Source organism: Tympanuchus pallidicinctus, unplaced genomic scaffold (genome assembly GCF_026119805.1).
Source record: "Tympanuchus pallidicinctus isolate F22 unplaced genomic scaffold, pur_lepc_1.0 scaffold10, whole genome shotgun sequence".
NCBI lineage: Eukaryota > Metazoa > Chordata > Aves > Galliformes > Phasianidae > Tympanuchus > Tympanuchus pallidicinctus.
The window spans coordinates 11,232,919-11,255,184 of NW_026294619.1; the positions used below are offsets into that span (position 1 = coordinate 11,232,919).

At 37.3% G+C, this 22,266-nt stretch overlaps 1 long non-coding RNA gene across 1 annotated transcript; it reads left to right on the plus strand.

Annotated features, from left to right (window-relative positions):
• The first annotated feature begins 832 nt into the window (after window positions 1-832).
• On the plus strand, window positions 833-21,316 carry LOC128072276 (uncharacterized). Its single transcript, XR_008202188.1, has 3 exons — window positions 833-932; window positions 4,430-4,531; window positions 21,243-21,316. It is a non-coding gene; the product is annotated as an uncharacterized LOC128072276 (long non-coding RNA).
• Window positions 21,317-22,266: the final 950 nt, after the last annotated feature.

Sequence of the window (22,266 nt, forward strand, 5' to 3'; positions counted from 1 at the left end):
TCACATCCATCTATAAATGTGCTCCAGTCTTACGATGCTTTATTTGGAGTCCTTTTTTTAACTGGAGCATATATCACACAGTAGAATAAAAATCAAAGTGCATGTGAGGAAGCAATGAATAAAGCCACAAAGGACTTACAGCCAAACTAACAAGCAGAGCAGGGAAAATCAAGATGATGGTGAACTGGGTCTGAACGTTCATGACTGTTTGAGATTGCTTAATCTTAACTTTTTAACATCTGTGTCTTTTTTTTTCTTCTTCTTTTCAGTTAACATCCTTTTATTTTTCCTCCATTCTTGAAAAAAACTTTGGCAGCATAACTTATCAAAAAGGCATTTTACATTATTCAAGTTATAAATTTCATCCAGGTTTTTCTCTTTCCTCCACTTCATAAAGTGAAATAAATGAAGCATACCCCAGCACCCATCAAATTCTGACTAGATCAAATTGATCTCCAGACTAGGCTCAATTATTATTAAAATGGGTTTTCTTAGAAAATGGCACATAGTGTTTACACTTCTCCTTCTGCTCTTACTGACTCCTCCAATTTATACTGAAGATTAAGGGTATGCAAATATGAATAGTCCCATCAGAAATGTAATTTATTTACAAAGCACTGAAAAAGTAATGCTGAAACTCATTTGAACAATCATTAATACTTTATTTCAGTGTTTAGTTTAGTTTAGTTTTGTTTTCCTTTTTATTATTATTATTATTATTATTTTTTAATTTGCTAGGTAAAGGAATTTTAGTGCCAAATTTGCAATTCTTTACTGTTTAGAATCATCCACATTACCGATTTTTTTTTTTTTTTTCTTTTCTCTAGGACATTGGCTTGGTTGTAGGATTTATTTATCTGGCCAGACATTCTTGTCACCTTACCCAGAACTCCACACATGTAAAAAGTTGTTTTAAAATGAAGTCAGTCCATGTGAGTACGAATAAAGATCTCAACCATTCTATAGATAGGTCAGCATATCAATGTTTTTTTGGAGAGGACGTGTAACTTATTAACTTGGGTTACATCAGGCACCGTTTTTTCTTTTGAGTTACTTTTTCTTGTCACTTGACAACATTTCAAAGCAGCCAAAATGTTCTCCTGACCCTAAAGGAAACACAACTAGTGAGGAAACCTCTTGTTTTATTCTAGCGTAGATTAATTAGATGCTGCCAACAGGTAACTCTTCAAAAAATGAACTGCAACGTGCTGATAAGAATCTTAGGAGCTGGAGTAGCTCAGCTGAAATAAACAGCATAAGGTGGTGAAGTTGTTCTTGCGAGTGACCCATCTGGCTCATATTTTCCTTTGTGCATCTTTCAGTTTATTGAAACTGAAAATATTTAATTAAAGTTGCATTAGGAAAAAATCAGCCACTCTTCCCAGTTTTGTGTCATCAGTAAACTTGCTGACAGTGCACTCTATTCCCTCATCCAAGTTGTTGATGAATAGATTGAATAGTATGGTCCCAGTACCGATCCCTGAGGGATTCCACTAGACAAGGCCTCCAACTAGACTCCTTCCCACTGATCACAGTTTCCTTCAGCCAGTTCACAATCCACCTCACTACTTGATTGTCCAGACCACACTTCCTCAGTTTAGCTGCAAGGATACTGTGGGAGCTGGTGTCAAATGCTTTACTAAAATCGAGACTGACCATGTTCACTGCTTTACCATCATCTATCCACCTGGTTATGTCTTCATAAAGACATATTTTATTTTGACAGGCTACCTGTTATGTCAATTAAGCTACTGAAATTCTCTCCTTAGACATTATTGGCAGTAAATCAGAAACACATCTGATTTCAAGACAGACCTGCAGGAGCAAGTCAGAATTATTTCCCTACTATCCTGATCTGTTTTCATAAAAGTTTTTAAAGCACACTGATGTTGAGAAAGTTCCTGCCATTGTATTTGACTAATCAAAGACTACTAATACTGCTTGTCAGAGCCTTGGTTACAATATAGCCAAATATAAATATCAACATTTGATAATTTTTGCTTTCATTAGCAGCTTTGTGTGATTTTTGAAGACATTCTACTGCGTTAGGACACCATTTTGCTAAGTATCCTCCTGTGTTCAGTGCAGAGGATATTGTTTTGGTATTGAGTTGTATTGAGCTACGGACTGTACTCCCACTTCCAGCATACTTAGCTATTTGCTTATCTCAGCAATTTATTTCTGATCTATTCGTATTTATTTTATCAGTGTGAAATGATAAATGCTGGCTTTGCTGCCAGAGATTCCATTTGCGTATGAATTCTTTACTTTCATTTCCTAAGTTTGATTTATGACTTGCTGTTGAACCTTATCATTTTGTCTTGTACTAACTGTGAATTTGAAATAAAGCTGTAGCAATTTGTCATCTTTTGCTACATAAAGCTTTCATTTGTTGTGAAATACATAGCCTATAGACTGACAGTCCACTCCGCCAACTAATGACAGCTAATGAAGCTAATGAATAGCTCTAAAGTCTATGTGTGCAAATAATACAGGTCTCCATCATAATGGCTGCGCTGGGTTTAAACTTAGAAGGAGTTCCTAAATGAGAGGAAATGTAGAGACGCTTTTATAAGTCATGTGCCAATTTTTTTGCCAATTTTTCTTGGCTGCAAAATACCCAGCATATGAGAAAAAATTCACCATAAACTCCATGAAAAAATTTCTTTTATATGTCTGATATAAAAATGTTTTCTTTGAAAAGAGCAAAAATTCGGTCAACCTAAAAACTTTTCCTACATAAGTAAGAAAATGAGTTGCTTAAATATTACAAATAGCAAAAATCACTGCTGTAAATGCTGTAATGCAGCATTTATATAAAGCTGTACAAAACAGCTTTATATAAATGCTGCATTAAAAAAGCAACACACAAAAGAAAACAAACACCAAAAAAAGAAAAAAAAAAAAAAAAAAAAAAAACAAAACAAAAACCCACCAAACAACAAATCTCTATGCTGGAGAGGCAGCATTACATTTTTAAAGTCAGAACCTTTCTTTCAATAGTATGTTCCTCTGTGTTAACCTCTGTTTTATTCTAAGAAAATTCATTCTGTGATTTCTTTTTGATTTCTTATTTGGATGGGCTTTACTATCAGGCTTACTACTTTGATGATAAATTGCATAATAATCTGGAAAAGCAAGGCCAGACAAACAGAATGAAAAACAGGACAAAAATACTGGTCCGTTCATCTAAAAACCTGAGATCATCATCAATATTTTATAACTTTAAATTCTGTTAGAAAGGATTTTGTAGAAACAAAAGTCCTTGAGAAAACTTTGCTTAGTAAGCAGGTACAGAATTAAGAGAAAATAATTTGTTATAGCAGCTTATTATTGACCCTCTTACTGAACATAAATATTTCAGAAGTTCTGTATATTTTAATGGTATTTTATTCAGCTATAAAGCAGTCAGAGAAAATGATACATATTTATTTGGAAATTACTATCCATTCAGTTTTTGAACAGTAGTTTTCACTTTTGTTGTATTTGAGATCTTTGTTCCTAGCTGAATACCAGCACGTTAAAAAATGAGAAGGTATTTACAGATTTCCAGCACTGTTGCTGATTCCTCCTTCACATGCAGACAGTGAGCAAGCTTCTTTCCTACTTGTCAAAAATAGACTGTGAAGATCATAGGCTTCTTGCTGAAGCTTCTTTCTTGTGCCTTAGAAAAGGACTGAATTGGAGCCTGTTAACCCAGTGACAGCAGTAGCTGGAAGAGGAAGTAGAGTGCAAAAACAGACCCAAACCAGACAGGAAAACTCTTAACTGTGATTTGCCCTTAAAATCATGCTGAAGTCATTCTTGAAGAGCCGTGACAGAGCACTACTGCGCACATGGCTTCTAATATATACCCCTTATGATCACTGTGCCCCAAAGGTCTGTACTTGAAGAGCAAGAAGCTCTCTGGTTCAGTATTCAGTAACCATGCATCCATGCACCATTGTCAAACTACTGCTAAAATTCAAAACATAAAAAAAAAGAAAAAAAAAAAACAAAAAAAAACAACAACCAGAAAAATTCTCTTTCAGTGACTGTTTTTTTCTAAAGTTTTCAACTCATCATTATGCTCTTCTCTAAAATGCAGCAAAACATGTATTTTTCCCTTTCTTCTCATTAGAAAAACATTTCAGTCACTGGCAGTTTAGTTGAGGTGTACCTAGGTCTAGCACAGACATATTTACCATGTGTTTAGTTGAAAAAGAACCATGCTGGGCTTTTCAGTTGCACCAGAGAATCCTCAGAGTAGCAAAGATGTTGTGCACATTTGGACAGGATTTTCTGCAAGGTAAGAGAACAAGGCTGATCAGATCTGACAGTGCCCAGTGGGGACAGGGTAAATTCTTGGACAAAAGTAGAAATTGAGAATTAGTTACAGCATAAACAAAGATTATGTCTTAAAGCACCTATCTGTTTTTCACCAAAACAGGTCCCTGGAGATGTTTCCCTTCACCTTTGTTAATCACATGCAAAGGACTGGAGTTAGACAAGCAGATAGCTGATCTTTGCTGGCCACAAGCTATTACTTCAGGTCTGTACTGCGGTTGCTTCTTCAGCAAATCTGTTGAGCTTATTCTCTTTATGTGCATTTAGTTCATTGCTACTATCTGCTGGAGTATCTGTTTTTTTTTTGTTTTTTTTTTTTCTTTCCCCCCCACCCCCGATTAAAGCAATCATTAACATTCTGTGTTGGGCTTAAAGAGTGCTAGGATATTTTTGATCCTGCGTATTCCAGACATCTGGACAATATTAACCACAAACAATTTGGGTGCAGATGGCAATTTCCTTTTCCAGTTTTAGATTAATCCTATATATATTTTTTAATTAGGGTCACGTATGTCACATGTCACATAAATACCACAGGGAGACCTTCTGTCTGTGCCAGAAATGCTGAATCAGGACCACATTAAAGGAGGCTTTAATGACAGAGAGCACATGGCTTGCCAATGGGCAACAAGGCAATCAGATTCTGACTTTCGGTCTCTGCATGGGTCCAGCAGCCAGCCTGCCCAGAGCAGAGAACAGTCTGAGAAGAGGCACCAGGACATCAACTGATTCTGTTTTATTATTGCCCAAGATTTTACTTTGATCACTGATAACAATAAAAAGGGGAGGGGGAGGTTAAGGTCTAATTTAGGGGAGGAAAAAGGCTTCAACAGAAGCAGGTGTCATTGCAGTACAGGGAAGGTGCTAGACAGCATTTTGTGATGTTTGCTTGGCAGGTCTCTCCATACTATACTTGAATCTATTCTGTTAAGGTGTCAAGAATCTCAATCAGGTCTGATTTACCCTTCATGAATGTATTTTGGGATGGCACAAGAGGCATGCACATGCCATAAGAATTGTACATGAATGTATATGAAAGAGTTTGAAATGCCTGATAGTGTGGGATACAAATTTTGTGCTGGATCCTTACGATTATTTTTTTTTTCTACTGGACCAATTTCCTTTTCCTGCATGCTTGTTTCTTGAGAACAGTGCTGCAAGATACGTTGAGCTTCTGCTTCCATTTATGAACTAAGAGGTTACATACAGGACATCACAAAGGAATATCAAGCCTTAAGACCACATTAGCGTAGAGTCTCAGTGTAATGTAGTCTCAGTGTAATAGTACAAAAAATTTACTTCTTAGCATAGCTGCCTTTTATCTTTCCTGTGGTCCTGAGTGGAAACCATTTACTGGCATGAAATCCCTCTGTCACCATGCCCTGAGTGCAACAGTTTTTCTCTGTACAACCACTAGCCTTTCTGGTATATTTCCCTCCTGAAGCGTAACATTGTAGGAAGGCTGGCACACATGTGTTTATCTCCTGAATTCCCAGGAGGTGAACTGTAGGTATAGCAAAGGAACCATAATGAGGGTTTGCCTGAACACAAGCCCAGGTGTCTCTGCTGATGTGTGACCATATTGCTGCCAGGCATGCTTGTATTGAGTGAGGGGATCTGTGAAGGTCTCCCTGTGCCTATAGTCCTGCTGTGGGGTTAGCAGACACATGGGTTTCAGTGTTCTGTCAGCGTGGAGAGCACTGCTGTCCTCACTGGCCTATCTTCCATAGCTGTAACAGCAGCTCTCCCTCCCTGACTCTTATTTCAGATGAGTTGAGAAAGCATTTAAGAGTTTTAATGATGACAATAAATGATCCCAATGGAACTGATATGCAAATCTTTTTCTTTAGTATATTGCTGAATCAGGTTCTCAAGTCTCATTTCTGACCACAGTGGCAGAAACACACTTGTACTGTCACTAGTCACTTCCACCAGATTGCAACTGAGAACAACTAATGCTTTCACAGAACACTGCGAGTTCTCCAGCTGAACATTTCTGTGCTTAGTAAATATGCTAGTCAGTTGCAAAGAAGAGTAATGAATCCTTAAGTGTACATGAGAATGATTTATGGTATAATGTGAATTTACAGCCCATTACAGGAAATAATTACATTCCACTAATTACAGAATTTAATAGTCACTCCAGCCTAGCAAGCAGCAGTATGAGCAAGCAGATTTGCAGCAGTGCAATCAGAAATGTGAACTACAGGAGAAGCAGGAGAATTTAACTGAAAATCAGGTGGCCTTTAATCCTACCTCAGTTCAGAGATCTAATTTATGACAAAGTTGTTATTTTTTTTTATTTTTTTTTTCTGGTCAACTTTTCTGAAACTTAAAGGAAATGGAATCCTTATGGAGACTGACTCAAAGTGTATTAAGATTTTTGCTTAATCAGTCTTTAACTCCAGCATGTCCAGCATATCCAGCATATCCAGCTGATAAGAATTCTTTGGGAGGAATAAAAAACCTTAACTGCATCATGGCTGGCTTTTGTAACAGATATATGATAAAGTTGTATGGGGTGCAAAACTATTCCTTTTTCACATGCCATCCCTCACACAGTGGATGAGCGATGTAGAACTTGCTTCTTCAAACTGTGGAAATGATTGGTAACTGTCAGAATCAGTTCTATACACGTGGACAATAAAGCCCACCATGTCTGCCCTAAGATTTTCAGCTGGGAAATAAGAAGTCTTTGTCCGTGATACCTAATTCACCTGTCTGGCTCTTGACAGGGCTGCTCACAGTGAGGCGGTCTGCAGTCTGTGCATGTCACATATGAGACCTAGGAGGCAGAGATTTTGTGTTAGGATGTGTTTAATCAAACAGAAAAATCAACAATGCAAATTTTGGTTTGAGAGAACAGCATCTAATGGGAAGAGGAGCATGTTAACTGAAATGAAGAATTTTATCCAGCTTGTGCTATATTATTTGTTGGTCTGAGAGCAGTGCAGTGGGAAAAGCCACTCACTGTATGTATGTGTTCTATTTAACCTTCAAAGTGGCTCTTGTGGTTTTTAAGAATAGCCTGTTGATAAATATTCATTCTATGTTGGATTCAGGAAAGTAAAAACATCTTTCACTGACCAAAAAAGTTTGAACTTAACAAGATTCAGATGGGAAGAGCAGATTGTAAGCAAATTGTCAGTCAGTGGGCATATAATGAGAGTGTGTTGCAAAACTGTTATTTTCGTATGTGTGCATGTTCCAGAAGAGATGTTAAGTGACAATGCTGTCCAGAGTTGATGAATTTTCTGGGAGAGTGAGATAACTGCAGGAGCACAATCAGTTAAATAAGGGCTCATTTAAACACAACTACAGCTTTTCCTTCTGTAACTTTTCAAATTCGGATCAGTATGAAACCAGAAATGCAGTGTCAGCTAGCAGTGGACACTAGATTCTCTTCTCATATTCACAGGTTTGAAAGGGATGCTCTTGATCTCAACAAGACATAGCAGACAAGAAACGTAGTTTCTTTCAAAAACATAGAACAGCAAAAATCTTTGTTTGTGTTTCAAGTCATAAGAATTGTGTTAAAAATTAAGTTCTTCGATTTGTTCTGTTTATTTTGCAAAGATCTAATCTGAAATTAGAATTGTGTTACTTTTTTTCCCCTTCTCTTCTTGAACATTTTGTTAATTTGAGATGATACTTTTTTTACACTGTTATTTCGGAATGAAAATACCCATGCTTCAGTGGCACTGGGCCTCACTGTTTAGTCCTAGCCAAGCTGGTTGATCTAAATATCTTTAATGGAGGCTTACAGACTGCCATCATATAAGCTGATAGATTTCTCTCAATAAAATGCACACCAGCATTTTGAAAAACTGATTGTTCTTCTATCACAGCACTGTATTACTTCTTGAACTTGAATCTAATGTTCTGGATTTTTAACTCAGGTCCATCTCTATTTTGAATTATGTGATAAAGAAAACTGAAGGAAGGTAGAAGTGGAATCATATTGTTTTACCAAGGAAAAGGTCAATAGCAATTTGAGGGGTTTGTTTGTTTAGTTAGGGATTTGGTTGATTTTTATGCTGCTTTCTTGGACTATATAAAAGGAGATTTTTTTTTCTGTGTCAGAAGGAAAGATGTCTTGGTAATTGTGTAGAAAGCATGTCTATCAAAAAAGTAAAGGAAATTCTATTTTGTTCATGTCTGTAAATGTCATGGATCTAACTTCAAAGGAATTGAAAAAGCATGAAAGCAGCATTAGGTCCACAGTGTGTGTGTATGTGTGCGTTTACTACCCTCCACATTCTATTTGTCTTCCAGAAGTCTTCACTCAGCATTCTCTGCCACCTTCTACATGCCTAACCTACTTGCCTTAACGTTATCAAATAAGCACGATTGTCAAAAATTATCTACCTATAATTTATAGTTAATGAATCCTGTTAATACAATTCTGTCATGTCCCATGATTTATAGATTCTATATGAAAAATATAAAAATTTTCTTTTCTACCTGCTAATATATACACATGCTGAAAAGGCTGCAGTTTTCCTTCTGCACTGTCTAGCATTGTAAATTTTGGATGTTGGCTGTTTTTGTTTTTGTTTTTTTTTTCCTTAAGGAGCCTTTCAAAAAACAGCAGAAGTAAAAATGGTGCATAGAAATCGGGAAGGTATTTAGTTGTAATTGAATTTCTGTTTTTTAAAGTCTAATGTTATCTTTACTAATAGCTAGACCTTTCCAGGATTAAAAACAAAACAAAAAAAACAAAAAACAAAAAACAAAACAAAAAAAATCAAAGCAAAAGTGGCTTGGTTTCTACCTCTGTTTACAGTCTGATTGCATAAAAATTCAATATACTTGAATAAACATGTTTATTCACTTAAATAAACATTTTCAAAACAAAAAGGCCAGATACTGAGTTTCCTAAAGTAATTTGAAGTAGTAGTTTACACCATTTGGCCTTAGATTGGCAGTTCATGACTACCTGGTGCTTGAAATTGAGACTGCTTGTAATGACAAGCATGGAAGGCCAAATAAGATTATCACAGTACAATGTAACTCTACCACAGACTTCCAAACTGTCATTTTGTTATGCTGAACTTTAGAGTTCTTGATATCAAACTCTTTATATTCATTTAGTGCTCCGTGTGATAAGCTTCACCTTCTTCTTTTGGCAGATTGTGCAGGTGCTCTGACCAGGACAGCCATTTAATCATACTCATAACCAATCTTTTAGAAGACAAGCCTTTGATGATTACATACTATCAAACCAGAGTTCAATATTAGAGCAGCATGGACACACAGTTATTAATCAAATATTAATTAATTACATTTATGAGAATTACTTTCTTTGTTTTGTGATCTTATTCTTAAACCTCTACTGCAAATGTAACCACATCCGCAGGTCTTGTATTATCATAATATATGTTACCAGATCCTACTTCTACTCAAAAATGATTTGATGTTAATCTCTTATATTAATGTTCTTTGTACTATTTTGTGGTAAGACTCAGAGCTGCTGTGCCTGAAGCTCTTCACAAATGCAAATTTGTTTGTGCACACACACACAACAAATAGAATCACAAAAATACATAAGGATTTTTTTTTTTTCCAGATTCTAGAGCTATATAAACATGGGCCAGAGACTTAGCAGGTTTAGAGTTCAGTTTTCTTTTAATATTTACTGGAATGTATGAGGGTTTTTCAATGTGTAAGTAATCAGTAAAGTAAATTTACAGTAAATTTGTAACTGATTTCAGAGGATCTCTCTACACTTTCATAGTTAATGACTCTTGGAAAAAAGGTCCTTATGTAACCTGCATCTTTAATTAATGAAGGTAAAAGCAGAGTGTTGGTGAAGGCAGAGATGTTATTGACTGAGAGAAGGACTTTAAGAGGGCCTTGAATTGTTTCTTATTGTTTATTGCCTATAAGGCTTTTTTCTTTTTTTTTTTTTTTAATTCTGAAACTTTTGGTTATATATTTGAAAATATGCTTACTTACAGAACTTCTTTTACTCTTTCCTGTGGTCACAAGCTCAATCAAACTGAACTTTCAGTAGACCTGAGAAAGTTCATTCTCAGTGCTCATTCAACCTTACTTTAAGAATGGAAGTTTAATTATTAGCTGGTTTCATATGTACTTCCAAGGCAAGCATCAGATGGTCAGTATAACTTTACTACTCTGACAAATAAAACAGGTCCAAGGATTATTTTCTTGTGACTAGATCAATTGTGTCTAATAACTGCAGATCTCTTGGCTCCTCTGGCTCCATGCAGTGTGTTATGTCCCTGACATAGTATTTGTACATATATGTGTGCATTCTTTTCTTTTCAGTCCAAAGTGATGTTTACATAGTGTGAAACTCATAGACGGTGCATGCATGTGTGTGTGTAGGCAACTAACTTCCCTCTCTGGGCCACAAGTATTTGGGCAACTTTTACAATCAATTTCTGTGGGGAGGGTATGCACAAATTATGAATATAAAGCTTTTTGTTTGTTTGTTTATGAATGCACACAGTAGCCCTGACTAATGAACTGCTAGGCTAAACATTAATGTGCTCTTCGCTCTAATGAAATGCCTTGATGGGGCTTTACCAACCAGGCGGCCATCAATCAAGTGATGACAGGTCAGTCTCCTCTGCTTCTTAGAATGAGCAGATCCTCTTGTATTGAATTAACATCTTCTGGGGCTCTATTTCTTTTACCTTATAGTTTTATATGTTTTTCTATATGTATTTTTCCTCTTAAAGTCTTGAGCTGCTCAATGTTCATATCTCAGAAATTAGACAAATCTCAGCTGAGGAACACAGCACCAGCTTACCAATGCAGATGATCATCTGGAGCAGTACTAGAGCTTGTTCTCTGCCCTGTTTTCCTCAGAAGTACAGATAAAGGGCTCCCAAGGCTGGGCTTGCTTTGCATGGAGCAGCTAGAGGCTACCAACATCTTAATTTATTCTCCTAGCTTCATTGAATTTCCCATGAGTTTCTTTGGTTAGTTTATGCTTCAGATCACGTGGTGATTTCCTTGCACTACAGGAGGAAACCTGACAGAAAGTGCCTGAAGGCTGGTGCACGTTGCAGGCTTTTGAAACAGTTATGTGTTGGAGAAGCTAGCTGTTTCTCCTGTAAATTGAAGTCTTTATTCTCCAGGATGCAGTATTGAATTGCGATTGCATGCTACAGTATCAGTCCTGTAATCTTCTAAAGGACAGTTTATCCCACAATGATTATTTCTGAGGAATATTTACTTCAGTTTGATAAATGATAATTTGTCTGCTGTTAAATTTGTGCTATAATTGTATTATTATTACCTCATAACATTTTAAAATTCTCTTTGTCTGCTGATTTGTGCCAGATCATTTTTTTCGACTCTCCTTTCTCAGATGCCCTACTCTTGAAATCTGAAACACATGTATGCAAGCTATTGATTATCTCAAAAATCCATTATTACTAGGTAGATTTCAGTAGCATTACAGCTGAGGTTGGCAAACAAATGATGAATTGTCCTCATTAAACACTGTTCCTGTAAATTTTGTTCCAGACTTTCAGAGATTAAATCTAAGATTCAAAGCTAGAGTAAAGGAAGACTGGAAAGAGTTAAGCCTTCCCTGGCTCAGAACTACAGCCCAGATAGTGATTAAGACAGAAATTATTCTCCAAAGTTTCTGAAGGTTTTGAGGTTCCTTTGTTTACTGATGCCTGGATAGGGTAAAGGCCTCAGATTGCTTTGGTGTTATATGAAGCATGTTTTCCACATACAGCAGCATGGAAGAAACTTCTGGCAAAAAAAAAGAAACTTGCAAGGCAAATTGACCAAATTCCTTACTGCTCTGCAGGGATTCTGCTATAAATTTTCTTAGTATTTGAGTATTCTTATATTACACTGGAGTTTTTAGTACTTTTTAAATGTTTAAGAACACGTTTATTACTGTGGGGCTGGAATTTAGCCCTCAAAGGAGTTCACAGAATTATTGTTATGGAATGGTGTAAGTTGAAAGGGACCTTAAACATCATCCAGCTCCAACTCCCTACAGTGGGCAGGGCTGCCCTCCACCAGCTAAGGCTGCCCAGAGCCCATCCAGCCCAGCCTCAGATACCTCCAGGGAGGGGGGAACCCACATCTTCTGTGAACAGCTTGTGCCAGGGCCACATCACCTTCTGAGTAAAGAATGTACTCCTAACTTCTAGCCTAAATCTCCATTCTCTTACTTTAAAGTCATTCCCTCTTGTCTTGTAACTACTAGAATGTGTAAAAAGTCATTCTTTTTTTTGTTTGTAAGTTCCCTTCAGGTACTGGAAGGATGAGTTGAAGGAATAAATGTTTATTTCCCCAAATCTTGTTCATGCTGGGTAGTGAGTTGCAACTTGTGTCCTCATGAATCTGCCAAGGCTGGCACAGTGCCCTGACACACTTCTGCAGCTTGTGGGAAGTGAAATTTGGATGGAGCTGTCAGCTCTCTTGGGAGCATTTTGTACACAGGGCACTGAAACTACAGCTCTGATGCTGCACCACACTGCCTGGTGTTGGATCATGTTAATGTCAACTACCCTGGTTTTGACTGAAAAATGTCAGCATTGCATCCAACATTGGAGGTATTTTTTGATAACCTGAGGGCTTTGGAAGTACTAACCATTTTAAATTTTGTTTTAGTCTGCTGCCATTACATGATGAGATGTGATACTACTTCGCTGCATAGTGCTTCTGCGCTGTTCTTGAGGCACTTTTAAAAGCCGTGGTAGCTGGACTGCAGACAGAGTGAGCTTTAATGAAAATTTATTTTGGACACAATGCCAGAAGAGGAAATTTAAAAAGTGCAATTTCTTTCAGTCTTCTAAAAGAAATCTACTGACTGGGACTTTTCCTTCTTGATTTACTGCTATGGTTGTTTCTCTGTAGGTCTTGATAGGGCAGCTCTGTCTCCAAAATCAGACTCCCACTGACACTTGTTAGCTGAGGGGAGAAAGTAAGTCTCCCAGTGTGGAACAAGAGAGCCAATGCTCTCTGCACAGCAAGAGCTGAGCATCTGTAGTGACACATGCTGGGTGCAGCGGAAGTGGAGACCCTGTAAGTGATGCAGTGTTGCCAAGGTGCATAACATGGTTGTCTGCCCACAGACAGCTCACAGTGCTTAGGGAGCACAGGGATGAGGGTGGGAGGTGATCAAACCAGCCTTGATAGCTTAAATCATTCAAGGATTTTTAGATTCAATCACTGGCTGAAGCTTTCCCCTGTGTAGATATAAACACATCCTGATATGCTGGCTAACGGGGATTGACAGCTCTGTGTTTAGTCTCCAGTAAAATCTCTTCTTTATCCTCCTGAATATACCTTATAAAAGTGTCTTCATCTGTATACCATTATCTGCCAGGTGAGATACCGTCACATTCCCTTTTTTCCCTTGAGATAACGTTTCTTCTTAAAAGGACACAGTGGACAGGGTATCAGAGCTTACAGTACTGCTCTCCATGACTGCATTGTGCTTTGATAACCTATCTCCCAGCAGCTTTCTCAGCTGAACAGCTGCCAGGACCCTGCCAGAAATCCCCTTCAGCACCAGGCCTGCCTCCTGCTGCACGCCCGCCCATCCCGCCATGGGGGAAATAATAGTGTGCCATCCATGTGGAGATTGAGTCACCTTGGAGGATTTGTGCTGCCTTCACTTTTTTTTTCCTTGAAAATACTGTCTCATGCACACAAGCCTATTATGGAGATCTATATTTTTTTTCCTGAATGACTAGCAAGCCGCAATTTGGTTTCACCTACATTGCTGTCAGAAATAGAAATGTTCTTGATGCAAATCTTAACCTTAAACTGACTTGAAACAAAATGAAACAGTTCAGAAGAACAGCAAATACATAGAAAAAGAAATATTTTGCTAAAAAAGTGACTGTCTATAGTTATATGTAGAAGTTTATAGAAGTATAGAAATATAGAAGTTGTAGAAGTTTATGTGTATATTTATTTGGAAGAACTGTACATATATCATCAAATGTTAACCAGCCTTTATTTAGTAGATGATTCCTTTCTACTTGTGGTTTTCATCAATCTTTGTCTAAAACCTTGATTTTAACCAGGAAAACCTAAAATAGAATTTTAAGTTTGCCAATCAAGCTTACAATTTAACAAGAGTTGGACTTTCCTATGACCATCGTATCTGGGGAGAGAGGGGAAGAGAGGAACTTGCTTACTTAAAGGGAAGTTTTACTATCAGTTAGTGAGTTATCTTTCTGGGCTTCAAATCATCCTGAATGACGGGACTTCTCCTGAATGACTTCCCACTCATCTACAGTCGTACTATGTCAGAGTAAAAGAATCTTCTCATTTTCTCAGCTCCTCATACATTTCTCAATTTTATGTTAACAATGAACACTTGAACAAACTGACACACAAACAAAAAAGCTACCGGTAAAACGAGACTGTATGCAAAGAAGCTATGGCTGCAAAAAAGTTGGTTCAACTCTTCTAACTGTTTAAACCCCTCTGTTTCTAGTACTTTATTGCTTAAAAAATCTATAAAGGTCGGTACATAGCTCCTGAATTACTTTATTTCAGAGAATAGGATAGGATAGGATAGGATAGGATAGGATAGGATAGGATAGGATAGGATAGGATAGGATAGGATAGGATAGGATAGTAATATGATGAGTAATAAAAAAGATAACCAAAGTTATATAATTTTTGAAATAAATTTATAAGTATAATAATAAAAATATATAAAAGTATAATAATAAAAATAATAAGTTTATTTTAAGTGAAAGAAATTGCTTTATTTAAATGAATAAAACACACTTGAAATACTAAATAAGTATTTCTGCATTAAAACTATATGTTTCTTTTGTGAAGTTGTTTTTGGAAATAGATCCCACATTACAGACTGCATAACTTTGTTATTCATTTACCTATGCACTGTCCCTTAGAAACATCATTATTTCCAGCCCACAGGCACTCACTTTTGAAGAATTTCAAAAACCCTCTTCCTCACACAAAGAAATTGATTTATTAAAACAAACATGCAAAACCCATAAAAGCCTAGAATCATGTTTAAATTCATTCTATGTGAAGTTTAAAGCACACAAATGCCATCTGAAAGGTGCTGAAGCTTTTATTTTAAATTTAAATGAACATTAGCAAAGCAATAATAATAAAGGATTGACACTGTATAACGAAGTAGTCACATTTTGCAGTGCAAGAGAGTCATAGCCTCCGTAGTGAATCTTTGCTATGGTTACTAAGGATAGTTTGTGCAGTATGTATTCTGGAGAGGTTGTGAGAGTAAAGCAAGAAGTCATAGAAATTAGTGAGCTCTTCATTATTATCATTGTAATGGTTCCCTAGTGGGCAATGTATACTAGGAAAAAACTCAGACGCTCTGAAAAGTAGTATGAACACACACTGTTAGGTCTCTCCCAAGGTTAATAATTCATCTATATACACGTGAAGTACCAGAAGGCCCTAATCTGTACTAAACTAAGCAATTTCACTTTGAATCTTCCTTTCTTTCTAGAAAAACTTCATGATAAAAGTGTGCTATCTAATCCACAGGCAACATTCTTTTCTTACTTAAGTCACTACAGTGACAAAAAAAGAAGAAAAAGTCCTGGAAGACATCCCCGAAGAAGAATCATAGAATCATATCACAGAATCACAGAAAGACCTGGGTTGAAAAGGACCACAATGATCATCTGGTTTCAACCCCCCTGCCACGGGCAGGGTCACCAACCACTGCCAGGCTGTGATCAGGCTGCCCAGAGCCACATCCAGCCTGGCCTTGAATGCCTCCAGGGATGGGGCATCCACAACCTGCTTGGGTAACCTGTTCCAGAGCATTACCACTCTCTGTGTGAAAAACTTCCTCCAAATATCTAATCTAAACCTCCGTTGTTTCAGTTTATAACCATTCCTCCTTGTCCTATCACTTGTCAACCCATGTAAACAGTTGAAAATGAAAATGAAGAAAAATGATTAAATTGAAAAAGACAGTTGGTGAAGTAAAGATTAAGAAAAAAAAAGGAGAGAAAGGAAGAGGGAAAAGGGGAGAAAAACCAACACAGAAGGAAAAAGCTAACTTTCTTTCCCATGATGGACCATACAACTCTTGCTGTTCAGAAGTGCAGGACACTTCTGTGCTGTTCTGCCGCTTAAAGTTGCAGCAACTTTTGCAACTGAGGTGAAGTGAAAAATAATCACAGACATGTTAAGAAAATTCACTTGCATGAATTCATCTCTGAGACCTGCTGGACACAAGACCAGGAGTAAGCTGAAAATAAATGGAATAATTAAATATACTCAGCCTTGAATGTTCCAAGATGATGGCTGATTTTCCCTCATCCTAGGCCCTATATTGCCCATATTGCAACTTATATTTTGCAATGTAATTATATTATTATTATTATTATTATTATTATTATTCCTAGCTAAATATGTGGACCCTTTTATTTCACACAAGTTTACTTCCAAAATATTCTCAGTTCATTGATCTGGAAGTATTTTTTTTAATTAAATAATGTCAGTAGAGATCCTCATAAGCATGCTCATAAGCATGTGGGAAACAGTAATTTTCAGGAGGCTCGGAAAAACTACCTGGGAGATGGCTACGTCATTCCTAGAGTGACTCCTACATATCCCATACAATATCTTGAAACACTAAAAGATTTGCATTGGATTTCTTTTTCATTTTAAGTCTTCAGAATTGGATCAAAGATTCTCACACTGAGTTGCTTGTCTTTACCGGTCATGATGCGTACGTTTGTGAAGTGAAACAAAGCAGGAGCAGCCATGCCTTGGGGTAGCAGGGTGCTGGGGCACAGTCCCTGGGCTAGTTGCTGTTCAGCCTTAGGAAGGACTTCACAAAGGAGATGCTGCTTTTACCAAGGCGGTTTTGAAACAGGAGTTTGCTATAGCTAGCTAAGATCAGAAGGGCAGTATAACAACAGAGCAGTTGGTGGTTGTTAAGGGATTTATGACAAAGTTAAGCAGCAGCAGGAGATTGGGCACAAATTCCTGTCCTTGATCTATTAGTTTTCCCTAGCTGCAACACCAAAACCCCCCAAAAACCGGCTAAGAAAAAAAACACATTTTGGATGAAACACGAAAAATTACAGTCCTGTTATCTATCAAAAAATGGTGCTCTTTCTCCTATAATAAATCTTGTATATGTTTTAACTTGCTAATTCTCATTACTTTGTTAGTACTGATTTCAAATATATAAAATATGGGACAGTCTCTTTTAATTTTATTATTATTATTATTATTATTATTTAAAGTGAATTTTAAAACCATATGAATCATGATTTAAAGCAATCCAAATGGAAGAATTAATTTCCAAAGCTAAAGCAGGCTGGGCAGCATATCAGAAAAGAACCCACGTTTTGTAGAGATGAAGAATGGTAAATATAGTAAAACGCAGGAGAAAACAATAAATTGTTGAGAGTCAAATATGTGTTTTGGGATCTCCTATCAATCATCAGAACAGACACTTCAACTTTGTTGTGCTGAGGTTAATGAATTATAATAGAAGACACCAACAGGATAATAAATTCCCCTCAGGGAATGGCCTCTTTCAACTCTGATAACCAGAGTGATTTGGTTTTTGTAAGCGGGTGTTGGAAACTCTATAAAACATTTTGCCCATATCTCACAGGGAAGCAGACAATGCTTTCTGACAGTCATTCAAAATATCTTTGCCAGAAATTAATGTCTGAATTACATATTACAAAAATATTGAGAAGTAAATGAGGATACCATTAACGTATCTTACACGATTCTTCCTCAAAAATCAGATCTTCTTTCTCAGAAATATACTGCAGTTTATAAAGTCAATATATTATGGTTAAGAGAGTGACTTAGATCTGCATTGTCCTTTATATTGCTGTTATTAAATTCTAGAAGGCAGTAGCTACCTATTGTCACTTGCTTTATTTCACATCATCATCACAACTGTGCTCATTCTGCAATATAATCATCAGAGACGCCCAAAACTTTTATCCCCAAACTGGAAATCAGGGCCGAGCCCCTCTGCCATAAAACCAAAGCAAATTCAGAAGCTGCCAGGCAGCAACGTTATGACTGGAGGCATCCCACTTTTTTCTCACACCCATCTCATCAGAAACAGTGAGCTGCCCCTTCTCCCTTCCAGGGGTTTCTTTATGCCTAGTGCCTAGCTCTTCCTATCTTTTCTGTTAGAAGAGGCAAAGGCTCATGGTTCTTTAATTTTTAGCTTTTCTAACAGTGAGATTGCGGTCAGTACGTGCTATGCACAAAATGCAGTGCTCCATGTAGTGCTACTTAAGGGACTGGTGGTAAGAGGCGGAGGCAGACATGCATCCTCCCCACGGAAACTCTGTGGGCTCTGTTCAGCCCCCTTCACAGCATGTCTGTAGTAGCTAGGCTGTTACCTCTTACATACAAATCTGTCTCATTTCAGACTGAAAGTGCATATTATTGGAGACCTAAGGAGAAAAAAGTGCTACCTGACTCGGTGACAAAAGCATGACAGGACAAGGCTGTCTGCTGATATTTAAAGCTCAGAGGTGGAGAGATGGGCTTCATCCAGAACGAGCGAGAAGCTGTAAATAGAAAAATGGCACACTTTTAAAGAGGTATGATATTGCTGAATGCAGGAAAAGATTCTTGACAATGAGATTTATTATGGTGTGGAGCAGTCTCCTGGGGGAAGATGTGAAAGCCCCAATCTTTTAGCGCAATTTGGAGCACAGTGAACAAAAGATATATTGCATGGAAAAGTCTGGCTCTGACAGGAAGATAAAACAGATGGACCGATAGATCCTTTACAACTGCAAATCTCTGATTCTCTGGCTTGGAGGTCCCTGTTGCTTAATTAGTTCCATTAGTTTCAGCTGAACTGTTATGATGTGATAGTTATTGTGCAAAGTTAAATCAATAGATGAGTGTCTGTACCACATTGTAGCCTACACTGCATGCAGTATGAGGCAGAGGAGAAATTCAACAGCTATGTAAAATTGTCACCTTTGAATTTAAATAAATACAGGTGGAGGGAAGCTGCTAAAATTTAAAAAGTGGCAAAGCATCTTTTGCACAGCAAGAGCATACTGAAGATCATACAACTTTGCTGTTATGCTGTCTAGTATCATCAGGCTCTGGTATGACTCCTTGGAGGGAGATTACAGCTAGGATAGTGAATACTGTAAATAAGATACCAATTGCTGACCTCCAGTTTCTGAGAAGGAAAATGAGGCAAGTGTATAAATAACTGTTATTTTAATGCAGATTGAACTACTATATAAGGTTTCTAATACTTACAAATTGATGTTTAGTTGTTGCGCAAGTTTATTTGTATGGCAATTATAGTAGAGTTATCTAAGGTGCAGTGACTCTGTTTGGTCCCAGCTTTGAATTCCAGTGGAAAACTGAAGGGAACTTAATGATCATGTGTCACTGTAGTGAGGTCTTTGTTAAATGCTGAGGTCCTACTGAGTGCCAGCTCTTCCTTTCAGTGAGCTTCAGCTCAGGCCAAGTGCTGAAGACAGCTCTGCTTTCCACCTGCACAATGAAGGCAGACACAAAGACAGAAGCTGTCTGGTTCATATTGCAACTGGATAACTGCCATCAGTAAAAGCTCTTTTCCCGACATATTTTTTTTACCCTTGTGTGTGTGTGTGAAGAACAAAATAATCTCAAACGGGAGCACAAAGTTTTTGACTCATGACTGCTTAATCAAAAGGATTTTGCATTGAGAGAGATGGTGACTAGTGGTTGTGGTCCCCATCTTTGCACAGTACCTTGCTTCTGAGTTGAGATAAGGATGGAGTGGTGCAGATTTTGAGGTCTTCCATATTCTAGACTATCTGTTTCATTGCATATGCCATAGTTCTTTACAAGTATTGACAGAACAACTGCTTTGTGCTACTTCCATGGAAAGGAAATAATAAAAAAAAAGCAGAGTGTTTCATGAATTTAGGTTGAGTGCTGGTTTCTAGTCCTGTCCAGTGCACATTTTTTAAGGAACTCTTGATCAGCCTGTGCTCTGTCTACTAATGAAGTTTGTTTAAAAAGTACTGTGGAGTTGTGTGTTTCTGGGACTCTTAAAAATATCTCTGATGCTTGAACTCAAGAAACTTCAGACTAATGTATTATAAAGGTTTCTGTAAGGTGCATTCACATCACTTAGACTTCCTAGCATTTTCTGAGTGTAGCTTGTCTGAATTGCAGATAGTGTTATAGAATTTGTTTTTTGATCATTGTGTTTCAAAAGGTGACTTAAAAATGCAGAAAGTACTGAAACTGAGCTTTCTTAAGGTTATCAGATTTTCTTCTTTTGCTTTTCACTTGCTTATTTGTGAATCAGGATCATCATTTTAAAACACTTTCAATTTTTAAGAAGTTTTCATTTAGAAATTTGAAGTTTCATCCTTGCATTTTTATCACATTTGACCTGCCATGAGAATTCAAAATATCAGAGGATACAGATCTTTAATGAATGTATGCTATTTTTCCTTATAACTTAATTGCTCAGATCATTTTGATGCTTCAAGGCAATGTTTGAGCAGCTGTGAAAAAATTTGCATGTCCTCAGAGTAAAATAGACAGTACAGGCATCTGTAGGGATGCCTGGCTGAATGTACTTACAGCTTTGTTCAATTAAATACGGTATGCATCTATTCTACAAAATGTACTGTTACACAAATAAACAGTTTTCCAAGATGGGTGAGTTTGCAGAGAGATGACCTACTTGCAAATCTTTGGGCTTCATGCCAAAGAGATATGGATATTACAGACCATCTAATATCTTTTACAATATTTGGAAGGTTAGAATGACATTCAATTTGAACAGTTGTTTGGAGAAAGATGCCAAATTTTGTCTCAGTGACATAAAATGCCTTAACAGGAAGAAAGAACAGTAATAAAACTGTAAGAAAAAGAGATAAATTGAGACCTATATCAACAGAAAAAATGACATCTCTTTCCATTTACTGCAGGTGCTGTGTTTGACAATTCTTAGCCTCTGGAAGGTGTTGTTTTTTTTTTTTTAAGGCAATCTGTTCCTCTCCTTAATTAGGTAAGTGGCATATCCTATTATACATAGGTTATTCAGATCTGATACACATATTTAAATTTAGCAGTATGTCAAGCAGAGGCGGGACTCCTTTAATGAGAGACAGTAGAGAAATAAAAAATGAACCAAAGCTTTATACTCTCACATCTGCTTCTAACAGGCTGTCCTGCAAAATCAGGTGCCCTAGATTGTGCTGCTGTACAGTTTAAACAATCAGTACAAGCTTCTTGCTCAATTCCATTTAGCAGCAGCCATGGACACACGTCCTCCCCCAGCCACAGATGTGTTTGCTAATGAAACACTGTAAGCTCTATTTTGATGAGGAGCTTAGCGGAGTTTCCCTGTTCCTGATTGCCATAACAGCAGGTATAATGGGTCCTGTGAGCACTCTCTAACATCTATTTTTGAAGATGTGTCGGTTAGTTTAATGCATGGAGCTGCATCAGAGGAGATGGGGTTGGGAGTTAAGATTCTTCACCAGAGGGTGTTGAGGCCCCAGAACAGCCTCCCCTGGTCAGCGGTCACAGACTCAAGCTGCCAGAGTTCAAAGAACTGTTGCTGTTGTCAGACATCTAGTCAGATTTCTGAGTGTTCCTATATACAGCCAAGAGTTGATGATCCCTACAAGTCTCTTCCAACTTGGAATGTTCTATGATTCTATGATTCTAAATAGTTGAATGAGAAAGTTTTGCTAATATTGGCTAATTTTCATCTGTTTGATAAGCAGAAGAAAGGGAGAGGGAAATTCCTCAGGTTATTTCAGGAGTGTACATTCACAGTAAACCTCCTACAAGAGATGCTCCTTGAGACTGTAAGTGGCAATAATCTGATATATTCTACACTACAAGATTAAAGTACTCCCTGCACACAGCTGTCATCACTCAGCTTTCCTATACTCTTCTTTTCTTTACCAGTTCGATTTGTAATGGCTGAAAAGCTTTTGAGGA